An 18,928-nucleotide genomic window follows, 5' to 3' on the forward strand; every position below is an offset into this window, starting at 1 on the left:
ACACACACACACACACACACACACACACACACACACACACACACACACACACACACACCATGGTTTAATTAATTTGCAATGGCTGCGATAAGGGCAGAAAGCCCTATTTTCTGTCGGTTTCTGTTCAAGACTCAGGAGAAGTTGGAAAGAAATCTGCATTAAGTGCAGGCTGCATGTGTATTGCAGGTGGAATGGAGATGCTGCCCATAACAACCAATCAGCTTTAAGCTAGCACTTATCAAATACACTGTATAAAATGATAAGTAGAAGCCAATTGGTTGCTATGGGCAACTTCTCCACTGGTACACTTCACCACTGTTTTCATTGCTAAACACATCTGATATTCTCTGAGAAAGGAACACTGCCTTTCAAAGCAGAGGGGGTCATTCCAAGTTGTTCGCTCGGTAAAAATCTTCGCATCACAGCGATTTTCCTCTTAATGCGCATGCGCAATGTCCGCACTGCGACTGCGCCAAGTAAATTTGCTATGCAGTTAGGAATTTTACTCACGGCTTTTTCATCATTCTGGCGATCGTAATGTGATTGACAGGAAATGGGTGTTACTGGGCGGAAACAGGCCGTTTTATGGGCGTGTGGGAAAAAACGCTACCGTTTCCGGAAAAAACGCAGGAGTGGCCGGAGAAACGGAGGAGTGTCTGGGCGAACGCTGGGTGTGTTTGTGACGTCAAACCAGGAACGACATGCACTGAAATGATCGCAGATGCCGAGTAAGTCTGGAGCTACTCAGAAACTGCTACGAGGTGTGTAATCGCAATATTGCGAATACATCGTTCGCAATTTTAAGATGCTAAGATTCACTCCCAGTAGGCGGCGGCTTAGCATGAGCAAATCTGCTAAAATCCGCTTGCGAGCGAACAACTCGGAATGACCCCCAGAGTCTCTAACATTTTCCTAAATTTACAGCAATCCTCTTTAATGTGAGTACCTTAACCAGGTTACTTAGATTAGCCATGCACAGTTTGTGTTCCCTTGTTCTCTAAAAAGCTGATACTACCGATAGTGGACTAGTGAAGAGACATTAATGTTCTATCAGTTGCTGGACTGAAGACGAGGACAGTGAAAAGAATAATACTTTATTAGACAGGAACAGTAGTTGACTTGACTATCCCGAAGATAATGTTAGTTGAGTCAAACAGAGTATATAGTCAGGCAGAGTCTGTAGATCACTGTGTTAGAACTGGAAACAGGATGATAACTGGACTGGAGATGGATTGATGACTGAACTGGAACCAGAACAGTAAGCAGACTGTAACTAGAATGATGATGGGCTGGAACCTAAGTGATGACATGACTGGAACTGGTATAGGGACTGGACTAGAACAGGAATGGTGACTGATTGGAACCAGAGTGATGACTGGACAGGCACCAGAATGGTGACCGGACTGGAGCCAGAATTGTGACCAGACTTGAACCATAATGGTGACTGGAACCGGAATGGTGACTGATTGGAACCAGAATGGTGACCGGACTGGAACCAGAATGGTGACCGGACTGGAACCAGAATTAGGATAGAGTCTCTGTAGAAACACTCTGATAATTGTGAGCTGTAGCAAGCAGATGTGATAGAACCAGACTGCAACTGCAATGACACAGAGTATCAGGGAGCTCAGCACAGAGCTGTAACTTCTGAAGAAGCAATGTTGTACTGGTGATTTGGTCATGACAGGAAGCCACCTTTATAACACTGAGTAGTAGCTCATTGGATGCAGCTGGTCTTGCAGCGGCATCCAGATTGGCTGTGAGGAAATTAGCTGACTGAATCCAACATGGCTGCGCCCATGTCCGGATTTTGGAGGGAACTTTGGTTTGGGTCCAATGTACCAGTAGGAAGCTGAGGCGACACAGAGGGAGAAGAGTGCAGTGATTAATCACATCTTGTGACAGTGGCAAGCTGCAGAGAGCACTGTGCAACACCTGAGGCTGGGAAAACAGCCGGATTGGCCATGCAAAATCAGTGTGAGCGGACCTCTGCACCAGCCATGACAGACACTTCAGTGGTGAGACTTGATTTGAAACTCCAGAGTGCGACATAAAGTGGATGGAGATAAAATTCTAACTTGCCAGCTCTATAGCATGGCAGTTAGGAGCTGATTAGCTTTTGCTTTATCTTCATCTACTCCAATGCTTGGTACATACTCCTTAGTTTGTAGCAGAGATGTGCGCCTACCCCCATGTTTTGGATTAATTTAAATGTTTTGATTTTGGTCCTGGTTTTGCAAAACCAACCTAATGTGTTTTGGATTTGGTTTTAATTTTGGATCTGGATTTTTTTTTTTAAGTGCTAAAAAGAGCTAAAATCATGTAATGTGGGGCTGTTTTTGTTTCTACGTTGTTGTTATTATTATTATTATTATTATTATTATTATTAACCTCAATAACATTCATTTCCAGTCATTTCCAGTTAATTTTAACCACTTCACAGCTCACAATATTGTTTACCAATATTGGCCAAAGGTTGGCTAAACTAAGCAACAGAGCAGTGGCACAAACACACAGCATTTATATCTGTTTAAAAATGTGGTGCGGTTCCCCCTGGATTGGTGGGGCTGGGATGCTTTGGGGTAGCACACTGCAACATCTTATTTATCACCCCCTTAACACTTTAAGTAATCCTCTGGTCTTTTAATTACACTTTCACTAGTATATTAATTTTTGTATATAGATTTTGTTTTCCTTTTATTAACACATACTAACACTTTACCTTCTCGCATTGCGCTGCCCTGGGGTGGCTGGCCTTTGCCAGTTTGTGAGGTTCTACACCCCGGGCCCAGACCTAGAGTTAGGAACCACCAGCATCAGAGGAGCCTTGTCGGGGCCTGGTGGCTTATCATACGTTTGCAAACTGTATGTGAGTAAGACCTCCGGATTTCTATTTTTTATATATATATATATATATATATATATATATATATATATATACACACACTCACTTCCTCCAAAATAGAAAAAAGAATTAGACCAGCACTCACGCTTGATGAAAGAAAAAAGGGGTTTTATTCCTGACAAGCCATCTGGAAATACCCACTGCTACAATCCGCCCAACAGCTGTTTCAACGCTTTCTGGTTTTCATCAGGGGCAATTGACACTCTGTCCGGAGTCCTTTTAAAAGGCAGAGAGAGCGCCGAGGGTTTTGAAACCGGAAGTCCGTCACCGGGAGGCAGCGCGTCATAGCCGCTGTCTGATAGGCCAATTCCACACACGTGGGTTGCGTTGCCATAATACACAAACCCGGCTTTCTCCTTAGTAACCCGCTCCGGCAGCGTGACGTAGGTGTAGTTCAGGCAGATCGATGTTCAGTGTACAGTGGCAGACAGGTAAAGTTGCTGCTGTCAATATCTCCAGCCAAAGGTTAATCCGTGGAGTAATTAACCCCACAGTGCGCCAATAATATGGAGATATGACAGTCCAGAAAAAAGAACAATAGTGAATGTCAAAAAAATAAGGTGAACAAACTGTGATTAGCTTGCACAGCAAGGGTGTACCCACGGGATATAATGTCTCAATAACTATATGCAATACAATGCCCAAGACTAATGAAAAACAACAGTAATGGTCACAATTGTTGAGGTAATGTGGATGCGGGCAGCCAATAATAGTTACAATTGCCGTGCCATATCAAAAGCATAAAAGAGCATGAAAGAGCGTCACCTGTGGGTCAAGGATTGTCCCTTAGTACAATACCCAATATTCCCATGTTGTCTCCATACATGGTACTGATTGGGCCCAACACTGCTTAATTACCAAGTTCGGATGGGATCGGATGGTTTCCAGTGTGGTATGATTGTATCAGACAGGTGTGTCCCTATGTGGTAGTACACAGTGTGACAATGCCAGCCCCCGCCTCTCAATCATAACATATCTCATGTGGTGATATGTAAGAATGGACACCACCAAAATTGTCAGTGTCTGGGAGAAAGTGGGGAGGGGTGGGGAAGGTACACCAAGTTCCTTGATACAACACCCAGTATTCCCACCTTGTCTCCAAGAGTGGTACTGACTAGGCCCATCACTGCTTAATTGCCAAGATCAGACGGGATCGGATGGGATCCAGTGCGGTATGGTAGTATCAATCTCCATGGTATATAGGATAGGAGTGCAGGACAATCAGGGATTAGTAGGTGACAAATAATGTGGACATGTCATAGATGATATAACATGACACACGGCGGTGTCTCAGAAAAATAAACCAGAAAAGATTAGGCTCTAAACATTGATGTATAGAATCAAAGGAAGCATCCAAGGCGGAATTCTTCATTGAGCCCATTGGGGGCCAATGTTTGTAATCTATCAATCCATTGATGTTCTCTCTGTAGTAAAATTTTGTTGCGATCACCACCCCTTTGGAGCGGTGGGATTTGGTCCAGAATGCAACACTTAAGTTGGTTGATAGTGTGTTTTGCTTCCCTGAAGTGTCTGGCCACAGGTAAACTTGCAAAGTCACCTGAGGCCCCCCCAAGGGTGATGCTCTTTTTGATTGTGGAACGATGTTGGCTTAAGCGCTCTTTTAGCATTCTGCTAGTCTTTCCAACGTAAAGCAGGTTACACAGACATTTCAACACATAGACCACAAATTTACTGTTGCAGTCAAGCCTTTGTTTAATAGTGTAAGTCTTGTTATCCTGAGGGTTAGTAAACCGCTTGCCAAGTAGCAAGAGAGGACAGTTTGGACAGCCTGTACATTTGTAAACCCCTGTTTTGGTAGTCAACCAGAGAGAAGGTGTATTCCTTTTTCTCTTGGAAAAGTCTGTTACAACAAGCATGTCTTTCAAATTCGGTCCTCGTTTATATGCAAATCTAGGTGGTTGCGTGATTGCTTTTGCCAGACTTGGATCTGTGCTAATGAGATGCCAGTGTTCATGGATCTTGTTACGAATGAATTTAGAAGCAGTGGTATACATGCTGACAAAATTAAATCTGTCATTGTCTCTGTTGGAAGATATGTCTTTACTAGATAGGAGTTCCTCTCTCCTAATCTGGCCAATCCTTGTAAGTGCCGCATCAATCTCCTCCTTTGAGTATCCACGGTCGAGAAAGCGTTGACTCATAGATTGTAGAGCTGAGGGTATGTCAGCAGGGTTAGAGGTGATACGTAACACCCTGAGGAGCTGTGAAAATGGTAAACCTCCTTTGAGCGGCGCCGGATGGAAACTGGTGGAGAGCAAGAGAGTGTTTCTGTCAGAGTCTTTACAGTAAATTCTGGTGGTCAGTGTATTGTTGGAGAGGAGAATGGATACGTCTAAAAAATTGATTTCTGTTTTGCTAAACGTGAGGCTGAATCTAATGGTGCCGGGAAGTGAATTCAGATGATCAATAAAGGTCAGGAGGGCTTTTTCTCCCCCGTGCCAAATGAAAAATAGATCATCAATGTATCGAACATATGTTGTCAAAAACCGGCCAAAGACGGGGTGACCTGTGATGTGTTCTCGTTCATACGCTGACATAAATATGTTGGCGTATGCTGGGGCCATGTTCGACCCCATGGCCGTGCCCTGCTTCTGCAAGAAAAAACAGTTTTCAAACAGGAAGTAATTTTTGTTCAAGATAAGGTTGATTAATAATATCATATATTCTGATGGAGGTCCAAAGTACACGCCACTTTCTGTTATTGATCGTCTACATGATTCAATTCCAAGTGCATGTGGAATGTTCGTGTAGAGACTTGAGACGTCAAGTGTCACCAATAGTGCATCATCAGGAATGTATTTAACGTCATCCAATTTTCTTAAGAAATCTGTGGTATCTTCAATGTAACTAGCTGCACTTTTAGCAAGTGGTTGTAGATAGAAATCTTCAAACTGTGAGAGTGGTTGACACAAAGATCCTCGTGCTGAGATAATCGGGCGTCCGGGGGGCGTTGTTAGGGATTTGTGGATTTTTGGTAGAGTATATAGGATTGGGGTCTTGGGGTGAGATGTGGTCAGAAAATCAGCAGTGGTCTGATTAATGTACCTGTTATTGACTCCCAATTTGATTATTGAATCAATTTCCTTTTTGTACGTCCATGTGGGATCATAGGGGAGTTTTTGATAACAGGTTGGATTAGACAATTGCCCATAGGCCTCTTGTATATAATAATCATAGTCAAGAAGGACTATGCCCCCTCCCTTATCCGCCGCTCTGATGACCAAATGTTTGTCATTCTGTAGAGATTTGATAGCAGATCTTTCTTCCTTCGTAATGTTGGAATAACTGGTCTTTTGCTCCTTGATGTAAGGCATCGTGTCTCTTTTAAGTACCCTCAGGAAGGTGTGAATTGAGGGATTGAGTGACGGTGGATCGAATTGGCTTGGTTTCTTTAATGGACATTGAAGTATAGAGGAAGGAGCCATCGTGGTGGAGTCTGGACACTGAGAGTTGGAGTAAAAGTCTTTTAAACGGAGTTGTCTTCCTAATTTGTAAAGGTCAACCTGCCAGTGAAAACTATCCTGGCCCACCGTAGGTACAAATGACAGTCCCTTGTTTAGGATGGAAAGTTCTTCATCAGTCAGTTCATGTTTGGATAAATTAAATACTACTGATGTCTGTACTCCGTTCACAGTTGTTTTCTTCTTCCTTTTTCTCCCACCTCTACGGGTGGGTAAAGCGGGTTTTTTGGAGCCCTCCTGTTGCGTTCGGATCTGGAGAGATAGGTTGCCCCCTGTGCAGATGTAGACGGTGCGTCAGAGTCACTTGCTGACGTTTGGGATCTGCTTTCAATATCTGTGAACGGTGTAGTAGGTCTGCGTCCTCCACGTCTCTGTTGTGGTCTGTATTTGCGTTGCTCACTCCGTGATACCCAGGGATATACCCTGTTCTCTTTATAGTCCAGTTTGACTTGTTTATATTTATTTTTCTTAAATTTTAGCAGGTCTCCACGAAATTTGTCAATGTCTTTATTCAGTTTGGTGAAAAGATCACTGTCAGGAGATTGGATTGTCCTAAAAAGTTCTGACGCCTCCAATTCTGAGATGTCCCTTCTAATTTCAATTAAATCTACGCCAGCCTGCTCAATTACAAGCAGCATAAGATCCTGGGAACATTTATTCAAGATATTGCACCACTTGGTGCAAAAATCATTATTGTGCCTCCCCAGTGTGGGTTGGTTGTGTAATCTGAACCCTCTGGGGATAAGGGATTCTTTATAGTATTGAGAGAGAGTTAGGCCATGTAAGTGCAGCTCAACCTCTCTCTTTCTAAGTCTAAGCAAATCATTTATGAATTCCTCTGGGCTATCCTTGTCAAATGCCAAGGATTCAGTGTCATCAAAGAGGATTCGTTCCGCGTCTGTTTTGTCAAATTGGAGGACCGAGATTAAATCCTTATTAACACTGGTAGACATTTATATACACCGGGGTATAATGTATGGTATGAAAAGGTGAAAAAAGAAGTTCATAAATAGCAACAACAAAAATTTGCTGTATGCAACTGACAAAGATACAGATCACCGTGTATTTCCAGCAAAAGTAACTGAATGATTAAATGAACAACAATGTCCCAAAAGGAGGACAGAAAAAATTGTGGTCAATTGATCCCATATATGGAGATCATGACCACTCCGACTGGTGCAAGTCAAACAAGGTTGCAGATACAAAACAAAAATGACAGCACTCTAAGTCAGTAAGGATAAGTTCAGGTGCAGGGTCCTGGTAATTGATACACACACTCACTTCCTCCAAAATAGAAAAAAGAATTAGACCAGACTCACGTTTGATGAAAGAAAAAAGGGGTTTTATTCCTGACAAGCCATCTGGAAATACCCACTGCTACAATCCGCCCAACAGCTGTTTCAACGCTTTCTGGTTTTCATCAGGGGCAATTGACACTCTGTCCGGAGTCCTTTTAAAAGGCAGAGAGAGCGCCGAGGGTTTTGAAACCGGAAGTCCGTCACCGGGAGGCAGCGCGTCATAGCCGCTGTCTGATAGGCCAATTCCACACACGTGGGTTGCGTTGCCATAATACACAAACCCGGATTTCTCCTTAGTAACCCGCTCCGGCAGCGTGACGTAGGTGTAGTTCAGGCAGATCGATGTTCAGTGTACAGTGGCAGACAGGTAAAGTTGCTGCTGTCAATATCTCCAGCCAAAGGTTAATCCGTGGAGTAATTAACCCCACAGTGCGCCAATAATATGGAGATATGACAGTCCAGAAAAAAGAACAATAGTGAATGTCAAAAAAATAAGGTGAACAAACTGTGATTAGCTTGCACAGCAAGGGTGTACCCAGGGGATATAATGTCTCAATAACTATATGCAATACAATGCCCAAGACTAATGAAAAACAACAGTAATGGTCACAATTGTTGAGGTAATGTGGATGCGGGCAGCCAATAATAGTTACAATTGCCGTGCCATATCAAAAGCATAAAAGAGCATGAAAGAGCGTCACCTGTGGGTCAAGGATTGTCCCTTAGTACAATACCCAATATTCCCATGTTGTCTCCATACATGGTACTGATTGGGCCCAACACTGCTTAATTACCAAGTTCGGATGGGATCGGATGGTTTCCAGTGTGGTATGATTGTATCAGACAGGTGTGTCCCTATGTGGTAGTACACAGTGTGACAATGCCAGCCCCCGCCTCTCAATCATAACATATCTCATGTGGTGATGTGTAAGAATGGACACCACCAAAATTGTCAGTGTCTGGGAGAAAGTGGGGAGGGGTGGGGAAGGTACACCAAGTTCCTTGATACAACACCCAGTATTCCCACCTTGTCTCCAAGAGTGGTACTGACTAGGCCCATCACTGCTTAATTGCCAAGATCAGACGGGATCGGATGGGATCCAGTGCGGTATGGTAGTATCAATCTCCATGGTATATAGGATAGGAGTGCAGGACAATCAGGGATTAGTAGGTGACAAATAATGTGGACATGTCATAGATGATATAACATGACACACGGCGGTGTCTCAGAAAAATAAACCAGAAAAGATTAGGCTCTAAACATTGATGTATAGAATCAAAGGAAGCATCCAAGGCGGAATTCTTCATTGAGCCCATTGGGGGCCAATGTTTGTAATCTATCAATCCATTGATGTTCTCTCTGTAGTAAAATTTTGTTGCGATCACCACCCCTTTGGAGCGGTGGGATTTGGTCCAGAATGCAACACTTAAGTTGGTTGATAGTGTGTTTTGCTTCCCTGAAGTGTCTGGCCACAGGTAAATTTGCAAAGTCACCTGAGGCCCCCCCAAGGGTGATGCTCTTTTTGATTGTGGAACGATGTTGGCTTAAGCGCTCTTTTAGCATTCTGCTAGTCTTTCCAATGTAAAGCAGGTTACACGGACATTTCAACACATAGACCACAAATTTACTGTTGCAGTCAAGCCTTTGTTTAATAGTGTAAGTCTTGTTATCCTGAGGGTTAGTAAACCGCTTGCCAAGTAGCAAGAGAGGACAGTTTGGACAGCCTGTACATTTGTAAACCCCTGTTTTGGTAGTCAACCAGAGAGAAGGTGTATTCCTTTTTCTCTTGGAAAAGTCTGTTACAACAAGCATGTCTTTCAAATTCGGTCCTCGTTTATATGCAAATCTAGGTGGTTGCATGATTGCTTTTGCCAGACTTGGATCTGTGCTAATGAGATGCCAGTGTTCATGGATCTTGTATTGCATATAGTTATTGAGACATTATATCCCCTGGGTACACCCTTGCTGTGCAAGCTAATCACAGTTTGTTCACCTTATTTTTTTGACATTCACTATTGTTCTTTTTTCTGGACTGTCATATCTCCATATTATTGGCGCACTGTGGGGTTAATTACTCCACGGATTAACCTTTGGCTGGAGATATTGACAGCAGCAACTTTACCTGTCTGCCACTGTACACTGAACATCGATCTGCCTGAACTACACCTACGTCACGCTGCCGGAGCGGGTTACTAAGGAGAAATCCGGGTTTGTGTATTATGGCAACGCAACCCACGTGTGTGGAATTGGCCTATCAGACAGCGGCTATGACGCGCTGCCTCCCGGTGACGGACTTCCGGTTTCAAAACCCTCGGCGCTCTCTCTGCCTTTTAAAAGGACTCCGGACAGAGTGTCAATTGCCCCTGATGAAAACCAGAAAGCGTTGAAACAGCTGTTGGGCGGATTGTAGCAGTGGGTATTTCCAGATGGCTTGTCAGGAATAAAACCCCTTTTTTCTTTCATCAAACGTGAGTGCTGGTCTAATTCTTTTTTTCTATTTTGGAGGAAGTGAGTGTGTGTATCAATTACCAGGACCCTGCACCTGAACTTATCCTTACTGACTTAGAGTGCTGTCATTTTTGTTTTGTATCTGCAACCTTGTTTGACTTGCACCAGTCGGAGTGGTCATGATCTCCATATATGGGATCAATTGACCACAATTTTTTCTGTCCTCCTTTTGGGACATTGTTGTTCATTTTAATCATTCAGTTACTTTTGCTGGAAATACACGGTGATCTGTATCTTTGTCAGTTGCATACAGCAAATTTTTGTTGTTGCTATTTATGTACTTCTTTTTTCACCTTTTCATACCATACATTATACCCCGGTGTATATAAATGTCTACCAGTGTTAATAAGGATTTAATCTCGGTCCTCCAATTTGACAAAACAGACGCGGAACGAATCCTCTTTGATGACACTGAATCCTTGGCATTTGACAAGGATAGCCCAGAGGAATTCATAAATGATTTGCTTAGACTTAGAAAGAGAGAGGTTGAGCTGCACTTACATGGCCTAACTCTCTCTCAATACTATAAAGAATCCCTTATCCCCAGAGGGTTCAGATTACACAACCAACCCACACTGGGGAGGCACAATAATGATTTTTGCACCAAGTGGTGCAATATCTTGAATAAATGTTCCCAGGATCTTATGCTGCTTGTAATTGAGCAGGCTGGCGTAGATTTAATTGAAATTAGAAGGGACATCTCAGAATTGGAGGCGTCAGAACTTTTTAGGACAATCCAATCTCCTGACAGTGATCTTTTCACCAAACTGAATAAAGACATTGACAAATTTCGTGGAGACCTGCTAAAATTTAAGAAAAATAAATATAAACAAGTCAAACTGGACTATAAAGAGAACAGGGTATATCCCTGGGTATCACGGAGTGAGCAACGCAAATACAGACCACAACAGAGACGTGGAGGACGCAGACCTACTACACCGTTCACAGATATTGAAAGCAGATCCCAAACGTCAGCAAGTGACTCTGACGCACCGTCTACATCTGCACAGGGGGCAACCTATCTCTCCAGATCCGAACGCAACAGGAGGGCTCCAAAAAACCCGCTTTACCCACCCGTAGAGGTGGGAGAAAAAGGAAGAAGAAAACAACTGTGAACGGAGTACAGACATCAGTAGTATTTAATTTATCCAAACATGAACTGACTGATGAAGAACTTTCCATCCTAAACAAGGGACTGTCATTTGTACCTACGGTGGGCCAGGATAGTTTTCACTGGCAGGTTGACCTTTACAAATTAGGAAGACAACTCCGTTTAAAAGACTTTTACTCCAACTCTCAGTGTCCAGACTCCACCACGATGGCTCCTTCCTCTATACTTCAATGTCCATTAAAGAAACCAAGCCAATTCGATCCACCGTCACTCAATCCCTCAATTCACACCTTCCTGAGGGTACTTAAAAGAGACACGATGCCTTACATCAAGGAGCAAAAGACCAGTTATTCCAACATTACGAAGGAAGAAAGATCTGCTATCAAATCTCTACAGAATGACAAACATTTGGTCATCAGAGCGGCGGATAAGGGAGGGGGCATAGTCCTTCTTGACTATGATTATTATATACAAGAGGCCTATGGGCAATTGTCTAATCCAACCTGTTATCAAAAACTCCCCTATGATCCCACATGGACGTACAAAAAGGAAATTGATTCAATAATCAATTTGGGAGTCAATAACAGGTACATTAATCAGACCACTGCTGATTTTCTGACCACATCTCACCCCAAGACCCCAATCCTATATACTCTACCAAAAATCCACAAATCCCTAACAACGCCCCCCGGACGCCCGATTATCTCAGCACGAGGATCTTTGTGTCAACCACTCTCACAGTTTGTAGATTTCTATCTACAACCACTTGCTAAAAGTGCAGCTAGTTACATTGAAGATACCACAGATTTCTTAAGAAAATTGGATGACGTTAAATACATTCCTGATGATGCACTATTGGTGACACTTGACGTCTCAAGTCTCTACACGAACATTCCACATGCACTTGGAATTGAATCATGTAGACGATCAATAACAGAAAGTGGCGTGTACTTTGGACCTCCATCAGAATATATGATATTATTAATCAACCTTATCTTGAACAAAAATTACTTCCTGTTTGAAAACTGTTTTTTCTTGCAGAAGCAGGGCACGGCCATGGGGTCGAACATGGCCCCAGCATACGCCAACATATTTATGTCAGCGTATGAACGAGAACACATCACAGGTCACCCCGTCTTTGGCCGGTTTTTGACAACATATGTTCGATACATTGATGATCTATTTTTCATTTGGCACGGGGGAGAAAAAGCCCTCCTGACCTTTATTGATCATCTGAATTCACTTCCCGGCACCATTAGATTCAGCCTCACGTTTAGCAAAACAGAAATCAATTTTTTAGACGTATCCATTCTCCTCTCCAACAATACACTGACCACCAGAATTTACTGTAAAGACTCTGACAGAAACACTCTCTTGCTCTCCACCAGTTTCCATCCGGCGCCGCTCAAAGGAGGTTTACCATTTTCACAGCTCCTCAGGGTGTTACGTATCACCTCTAACCCTGCTGACATACCCTCAGCTCTACAATCTATGAGTCAACGCTTTCTCGACCGTGGATACTCAAAGGAGGAGATTGATGCGGCACTTACAAGGATTGGCCAGATTAGGAGAGAGGAACTCCTATCTAGTAAAGACATATCTTCCAACAGAGACAATGACAGATTTAATTTTGTCAGCATGTATACCACTGCTTCTAAATTCATTCGTAACAAGATCCATGAACACTGGCATCTCATTAGCACAGATCCAAGTCTGGCAAAAGCAATCACGCAACCACCTAGATTTGCATATAAACGAGGACCGAATTTGAAAGACATGCTTGTTGTAACAGACTTTTCCAAGAGAAAAAGGAATACACCTTCTCACTGGTTGACTACCAAAACAGGGGTTTACAAATGTACAGGCTGTCCAAACTGTCCTCTCTTGCTACTTGGCAAGCGGTTTACTAACCCTCAGGATAACAAGACTTACACTATTAAACAAAGGCTTGACTGCAACAGTAAATTTGTGGTCTATGTGTTGAAATGTCCGTGTAACCTGCTTTACATTGGAAAGACTAGCAGAATGCTAAAAGAGCGCTTAAGCCAACATCGTTCCACAATCAAAAAGAGCATCACCCTTGGGGGGGCCTCAGATGACTTTGCAAATTTACCTGTGGCCAGACACTTCAGGGAAGCAAAACACACTATCAACCAACTTAAGTGTTGCATTCTGGACCAAATCCCACCGCTCCAAAGGGGTGGTGATCGCAACAAAATTTTACTACAGAGAGAACATCAATGGATTGATAGATTACAAACATTGGCCCCCAATGGGCTCAATGAAGAATTCCGCCTTGGATGCTTCCTTTGATTCTATACATCAATGTTTAGAGCCTAATCTTTTCTGGTTTATTTTTCTGAGACACCGCCGTGTGTCATGTTATATCATCTATGACATGTCCACATTATTTGTCACCTACTAATCCCTGATTGTCCTGCACTCCTATCCTATATACCATGGAGATTGATACTACCATACCGCACTGGATCCCATCCGATCCCGTCTGATCTTGGCAATTAAGCAGTGATGGGCCTAGTCAGTACCACTCTTGGAGACAAGGTGGGAATACTGGGTGTTGTATCAAGGAACTTGGTGTACCTTCCCCACCCCTCCCCACTTTCTCCCAGACACTGACAATTTTGGTGGTGTCCATTCTTACATATCACCACATGAGATATGTTATGATTGAGAGGCGGGGGCTGGCATTGTCACACTGTGTACTACCACATAGGGACACACCTGTCTGATACAATCATACCACACTGGAAACCATCCGATCCCATCCGAACTTGGTAATTAAGCAGTGTTGGGCCCAATCAGTACCATGTATGGAGACAACATGGGAATATTGGGTATTGTACTAAGGGACAATCCTTGACCCACAGGTGACGCTCTTTCATGCTCTTTTATGCTTTTGATATGGCACGGCAATTGTAACTATTATTGGCTGCCCGCATCCACATTACCTCAACAATTGTGACCATTACTGTTGTTTTTCATTAGTCTTGGGCATTGTATTGCATATAGTTATTGAGACATTATATCCCCTGGGTACACCCTTGCTGTGCAAGCTAATCACAGTTTGTTCACCTTATTTTTTTGACATTCACTATTGTTCTTTTTTCTGGACTGTCATATCTCCATATTATTGGCGCACTGTGGGGTTAATTACTCCACGGATTAACCTTTGGCTGGAGATATTGACAGCAGCAACTTTACCTGTCTGCCACTGTACACTGAACATCGATCTGCCTGAACTACACCTACGTCACGCTGCCGGAGCGGGTTACTAAGGAGAAAGCCGGGTTTGTGTATTATGGCAACGCAACCCACGTGTGTGGAATTGGCCTATCAGACAGCGGCTATGACGCGCTGCCTCCCGGTGACGGACTTCCGGTTTCAAAACCCTCGGCGCTCTCTCTGCCTTTTAAAAGGACTCCGGACAGAGTGTCAATTGCCCCTGATGAAAACCAGAAAGCGTTGAAACAGCTGTTGGGCGGATTGTAGCAGTGGGTATTTCCAGATGGCTTGTCAGGAATAAAACCCCTTTTTTCTTTCATCAAACGTGAGTGCTGGTCTAATTCTTTTTTCTATTTTGGAGGAAGTGAGTGTGTGTATCAATTACCAGGACCCTGCACCTGAACTTATCCTTACTGACTTAGAGTGCTGTCATTTTTGTTTTGTTTTTATATATATATATATATATATATAGTCTTTCATGTCTTGGTACAGGTACAGCTCCGTGTGCTGCGTGACACCAGGGGTTTATCCTCAATGTATTTCTAAAAATGTGGTGCAAATTAGTTATGTTTTTTAGCTATAACCATTAAAAATGCCTATGCAAAAAATACCATCCCTAATGCCACCATATATACAGCCCATTATGAAAAGAAAAGTTGTGCTAGATGGAATTGTCCTTGGGCCCTCCCATCATCCCTTATGTTGGATATTAAAAAGGACATGCACAGTATAACAAACTAAGCACTTCAGTGGAAGCCTCCAAACTACAATGGATGTTCCAATAGACTATTTGAAAGTAGCTTCTGCACACCTGCGGAATTAATTGCCACTTCTCTCACAAAGAATATACTGTACAGGCAAAAAGATACTGGGTGGCTCTGCACACATCAGCCAAAACACCAATTAAATATATCAGTATATGACACATGCTGAATAATAACATTGATAGGTAATAGTAAATGACTAGCAATAATGTGGAAAGGGAAAATACTGCAAATACCGTAGCATCCAAATCCAGACTTTATGATAACACATAAATGGATAGTTGCAATCGGTACTGCTGTGTATAGAAAGTAACTAATGGTTTAATAAAGACAAACTCAGTGGCTGTAATGCAGTTGAGACACCTCAGTTTCAGTGCAGTGGGAACGATGCTCCTGCCTACTCACAGGTGAATCTGCAGCTGAAACTCACCACTGGATAAGCAGGTGATTCTTCTGGTGTCTGCTGGTGGTATGCAGATAAGGTTGCAAAGTCCATGTAAGTCCCAATCAGGAGCCAACCCTTAGCCTTAAGGGCAAATGTTAATGCAGCACAAGGACAATTTAATTTACCAGGAGAGCTTTAACAAGACAGTCAGGCTGTGTTACCAACAGTAGTGCAAGTAGAAATATTTTCTTAGTGGTTCTGAGTGTGCCGAAAAATGGGCGTGGTCACGTGTCATGAGGGGGCATGACCACATGACACTAGGGCGAGTGGCTACATTACACTAGGAGTGTGGCCACACAGCACAGTACCTTTTCTTTGCACTCTCGAGGCAAGGCTATAAATATTTAGTACTGCCTCCAGTATAATAGAAATATATAGTAATGCCCCCAGTATAATAGAAATATATTGTAATGCCCCTAATTTAATAAAAATACATAGTAATACCCCCATTATAACAGGAATATATACTGTAATAGTGCACCTAGTATAATAGAAAGATATAGTAGTGTCCCACATTACAATATAAATATATAGTAATGTCCTATAATAATAGCCATATATAGTAGTGTCCCACATTATCCCCATAATAATAGACATATACAGTAGTGTCCCACATTACAATAGGAATATTTAGTAATGCCCCATAATAATAGACATATATCGTAGTGTACACATTACAATAGAACAATATAGTAACGCCCAGAGGCGTATCTAGAGAGGAGGGGACCCGTGTGCAGTCTCAGTGTGTGGGCCCCCTCCTCTCTCATAGCTGGCATCGCCGCTGTTACCGCTCTGAGCACTGAGACTCTGGCACAGTGCCAGAGTCTACAGCGCATGTGCAGAACTCTGAAAAAATGGCCACCGCAACATTTTTCGGAGTCCTGTGCATGCGCTGTAGAATCTGTGCACCGCACACACTGCATCCATTGTAGATACGCCACTGGTTATGCCCCATAATAATAGCCATATATAGTAGTGTTCCACATTACAATAGAAATATATAGTAATGCCCCCATAATAATTGAAAGATATAGTAGTGTCTACATTATATAAAAAAAAGATGACCCCACACAGTGAAGCCAGAGACATGCCCAGCAGTCCAGCATGTGAAGAACAAAAGCCGAGTGTAGGGAAACAGCTGGACACTGTGGGAAAAGGCGCCCAGCCCAGTCCCCAGGCTGCTCTCTTTGTGCCAGCCATAGCCACCAGGAGAGGAAGCGTGATGTGATATCATGACTTCACTGTTGCGCTCCCTGTAGCCCAAACACCATGGTCTTGTTGCTCTGCAGCGCATTATAAATAGGATTTTGGTACCTACCGGTAAATCCTTTTCTCGTAGTCCGTAGAGGATGCTGGGGTCCACATTAGTACCATGGGGTATAGATGGGTCCACCAGGAGCCATTGGCACTTTAAGAGTTTTAGAGTGTGAGCTGGCTTCTCCCTCTATGCCCCTCCTACCAGACTCAGTGTAGAAACTGTGCCCGAGGAGACAACATGCTTCGAGAGAAGGATTATACACAGATAGTGATGAGATTCATACCAGCTCACACATACAAGGCACGTCAAGTCAACTAGCTTGAACTACTCAGCAACAACTGAAACATTGCTTACCAAGTAACAACGCAGTACACAACTAAAACGAAGTTGTACTGAACCAAATAACATTTGCAGGAAAAAGAAGCGCTGGTCGGGCACCCAGCATCCTCTACGGACTACGAGAAAAGGATTTTCCGGTAGGTACCAAAATCCTATTTTCTCTTAGCATCCTAGAGGATGCTGGGGTCCACATTAGTACCATGGGCAGGGCCGGATTAACAATGGGGCGGATGGAGCTGCAGCTCCAGGCCCCCCATTGAAAACAGGCCCAGTGCTCGCCACAGTGAAGAGGTCGAGGCCCATAACCACCGGCATTACGAGTCACACTGACTCATTGTATGCTGCGGCGAGACAGTGCGCCGGCCCCCAGTCTACAAATCGGAAATCCTGGCCAGAGCAGGAGGAGGGTCCGCTGACGCTCTCTTCTCCAGCCAGCGTCTCCTCCCCACAGATTACTGAACTGCCCGGCTGGGGAGGAGGAGGAGCACCTCTCCCCTCTACTCTCAGCTCCTCCCCCCAAAAAAAACTTTAGTACCGCTAATGAGGAGGACTGGCCGGCCAGAGGGGGAGAAGCCAGGAGGGGCACCGCAATGTAACGTGTGCCACACCACGCAGGTCAGCACCTTCCCCCTGTCGCCCACACTGCACTGGCCAGAACCATCCCCTGCCGCCTCCCGCGCCGCACACAGCGCTAGCTGGCACCTAACCTCCAGTCCCCCCCGCCGCCTCTTCTCCCGCACCGCACAGGTGCACAACGCGCTGGCCGGTACCTTCCCCCCCTCCCGCGCCGCACACCGCGCTGCTGCTACCCTCCCGGCCAGCACCACCCCTAGCTGCCTACCTCTACCCACTTCCCACACTACACTGCCCCCACCCCAACTCACTTTCGTCCTGCCTCAGGCTGGCCTTGGAGCCAGGGGGATATATGGAACAGGCGCTGTAAGTGGTGAGTGACACACACGCTCGCACTATCTCTCTCACACACATACACTCTCACTATCTCTCTCACACACACACTCACTCACACACACACACACACACACACACACACACTCTCTCACTCACACACACACACACACACACAGGGGCTACCTGGTGCAACGTATATGTGGGGCTACCTGGTGCAACGTATATGTGGGGCTACCTGGTGCAACGTATATGTGGGGCTACTTGGTGCAACGTATATGTGGGGCTACCTGGTGCAATGTATATGTGGGGCTACCTGGTGCAATGTATATGTGGGGCTACCTGGTGCAACATATATGTGGGGCTACCTGGTGCAATGTATATGTGGGGCTACCTGGTGCAATGTATATCAGGGGCTACCTGGTGCAACGTATATGAGAGGCTACCTGGTGCAACATATATGAGGGCTACCTGGTGCAACATATATATGAGGGGCTACCTGGTGCAACATATATGAGGGGCTACCTGGTGCAACATACTGTATATGAGGGGCTACCTGGTGCAATGTATATGAGGGACTACCTAGCGCAACGTGTGTAAGGGGCAACGTGTGTAAAGGGCTACCTGGCACAATGTGTGTAAGGGGCTACCTGGCGCAATGTGTGTAT

The 18,928-nt window shown here is 44.2% G+C and overlaps 6 pseudogenes; 2 read left to right on the plus strand and 4 right to left on the minus strand.

Annotated features, from left to right (window-relative positions):
• Positions 1–3,691: 3,691 nt before the first annotated feature.
• Positions 3,692–3,811, minus strand: LOC134967925 (5S ribosomal RNA; annotated as a pseudogene).
• Positions 3,812–3,971: 160 nt separating this feature from the next.
• LOC134968399 (5S ribosomal RNA) lies at positions 3,972–4,091 on the minus strand (annotated as a pseudogene).
• A 4,316-nt stretch (positions 4,092–8,407) lies between these two features.
• LOC134967937 (5S ribosomal RNA) lies at positions 8,408–8,527 on the minus strand (annotated as a pseudogene).
• Positions 8,528–8,687: 160 nt separating this feature from the next.
• Positions 8,688–8,807, minus strand: LOC134968400 (5S ribosomal RNA; annotated as a pseudogene).
• A 4,965-nt stretch (positions 8,808–13,772) lies between these two features.
• LOC134968401 (5S ribosomal RNA) lies at positions 13,773–13,892 on the plus strand (annotated as a pseudogene).
• A 160-nt stretch (positions 13,893–14,052) lies between these two features.
• LOC134967949 (5S ribosomal RNA) lies at positions 14,053–14,172 on the plus strand (annotated as a pseudogene).
• Positions 14,173–18,928: the final 4,756 nt, after the last annotated feature.

The sequence above is a fragment of the Pseudophryne corroboree genome, chromosome 10 (genome assembly GCF_028390025.1).
Source record: "Pseudophryne corroboree isolate aPseCor3 chromosome 10, aPseCor3.hap2, whole genome shotgun sequence".
Taxonomy (NCBI): Eukaryota; Metazoa; Chordata; class Amphibia; order Anura; family Myobatrachidae; genus Pseudophryne; species Pseudophryne corroboree.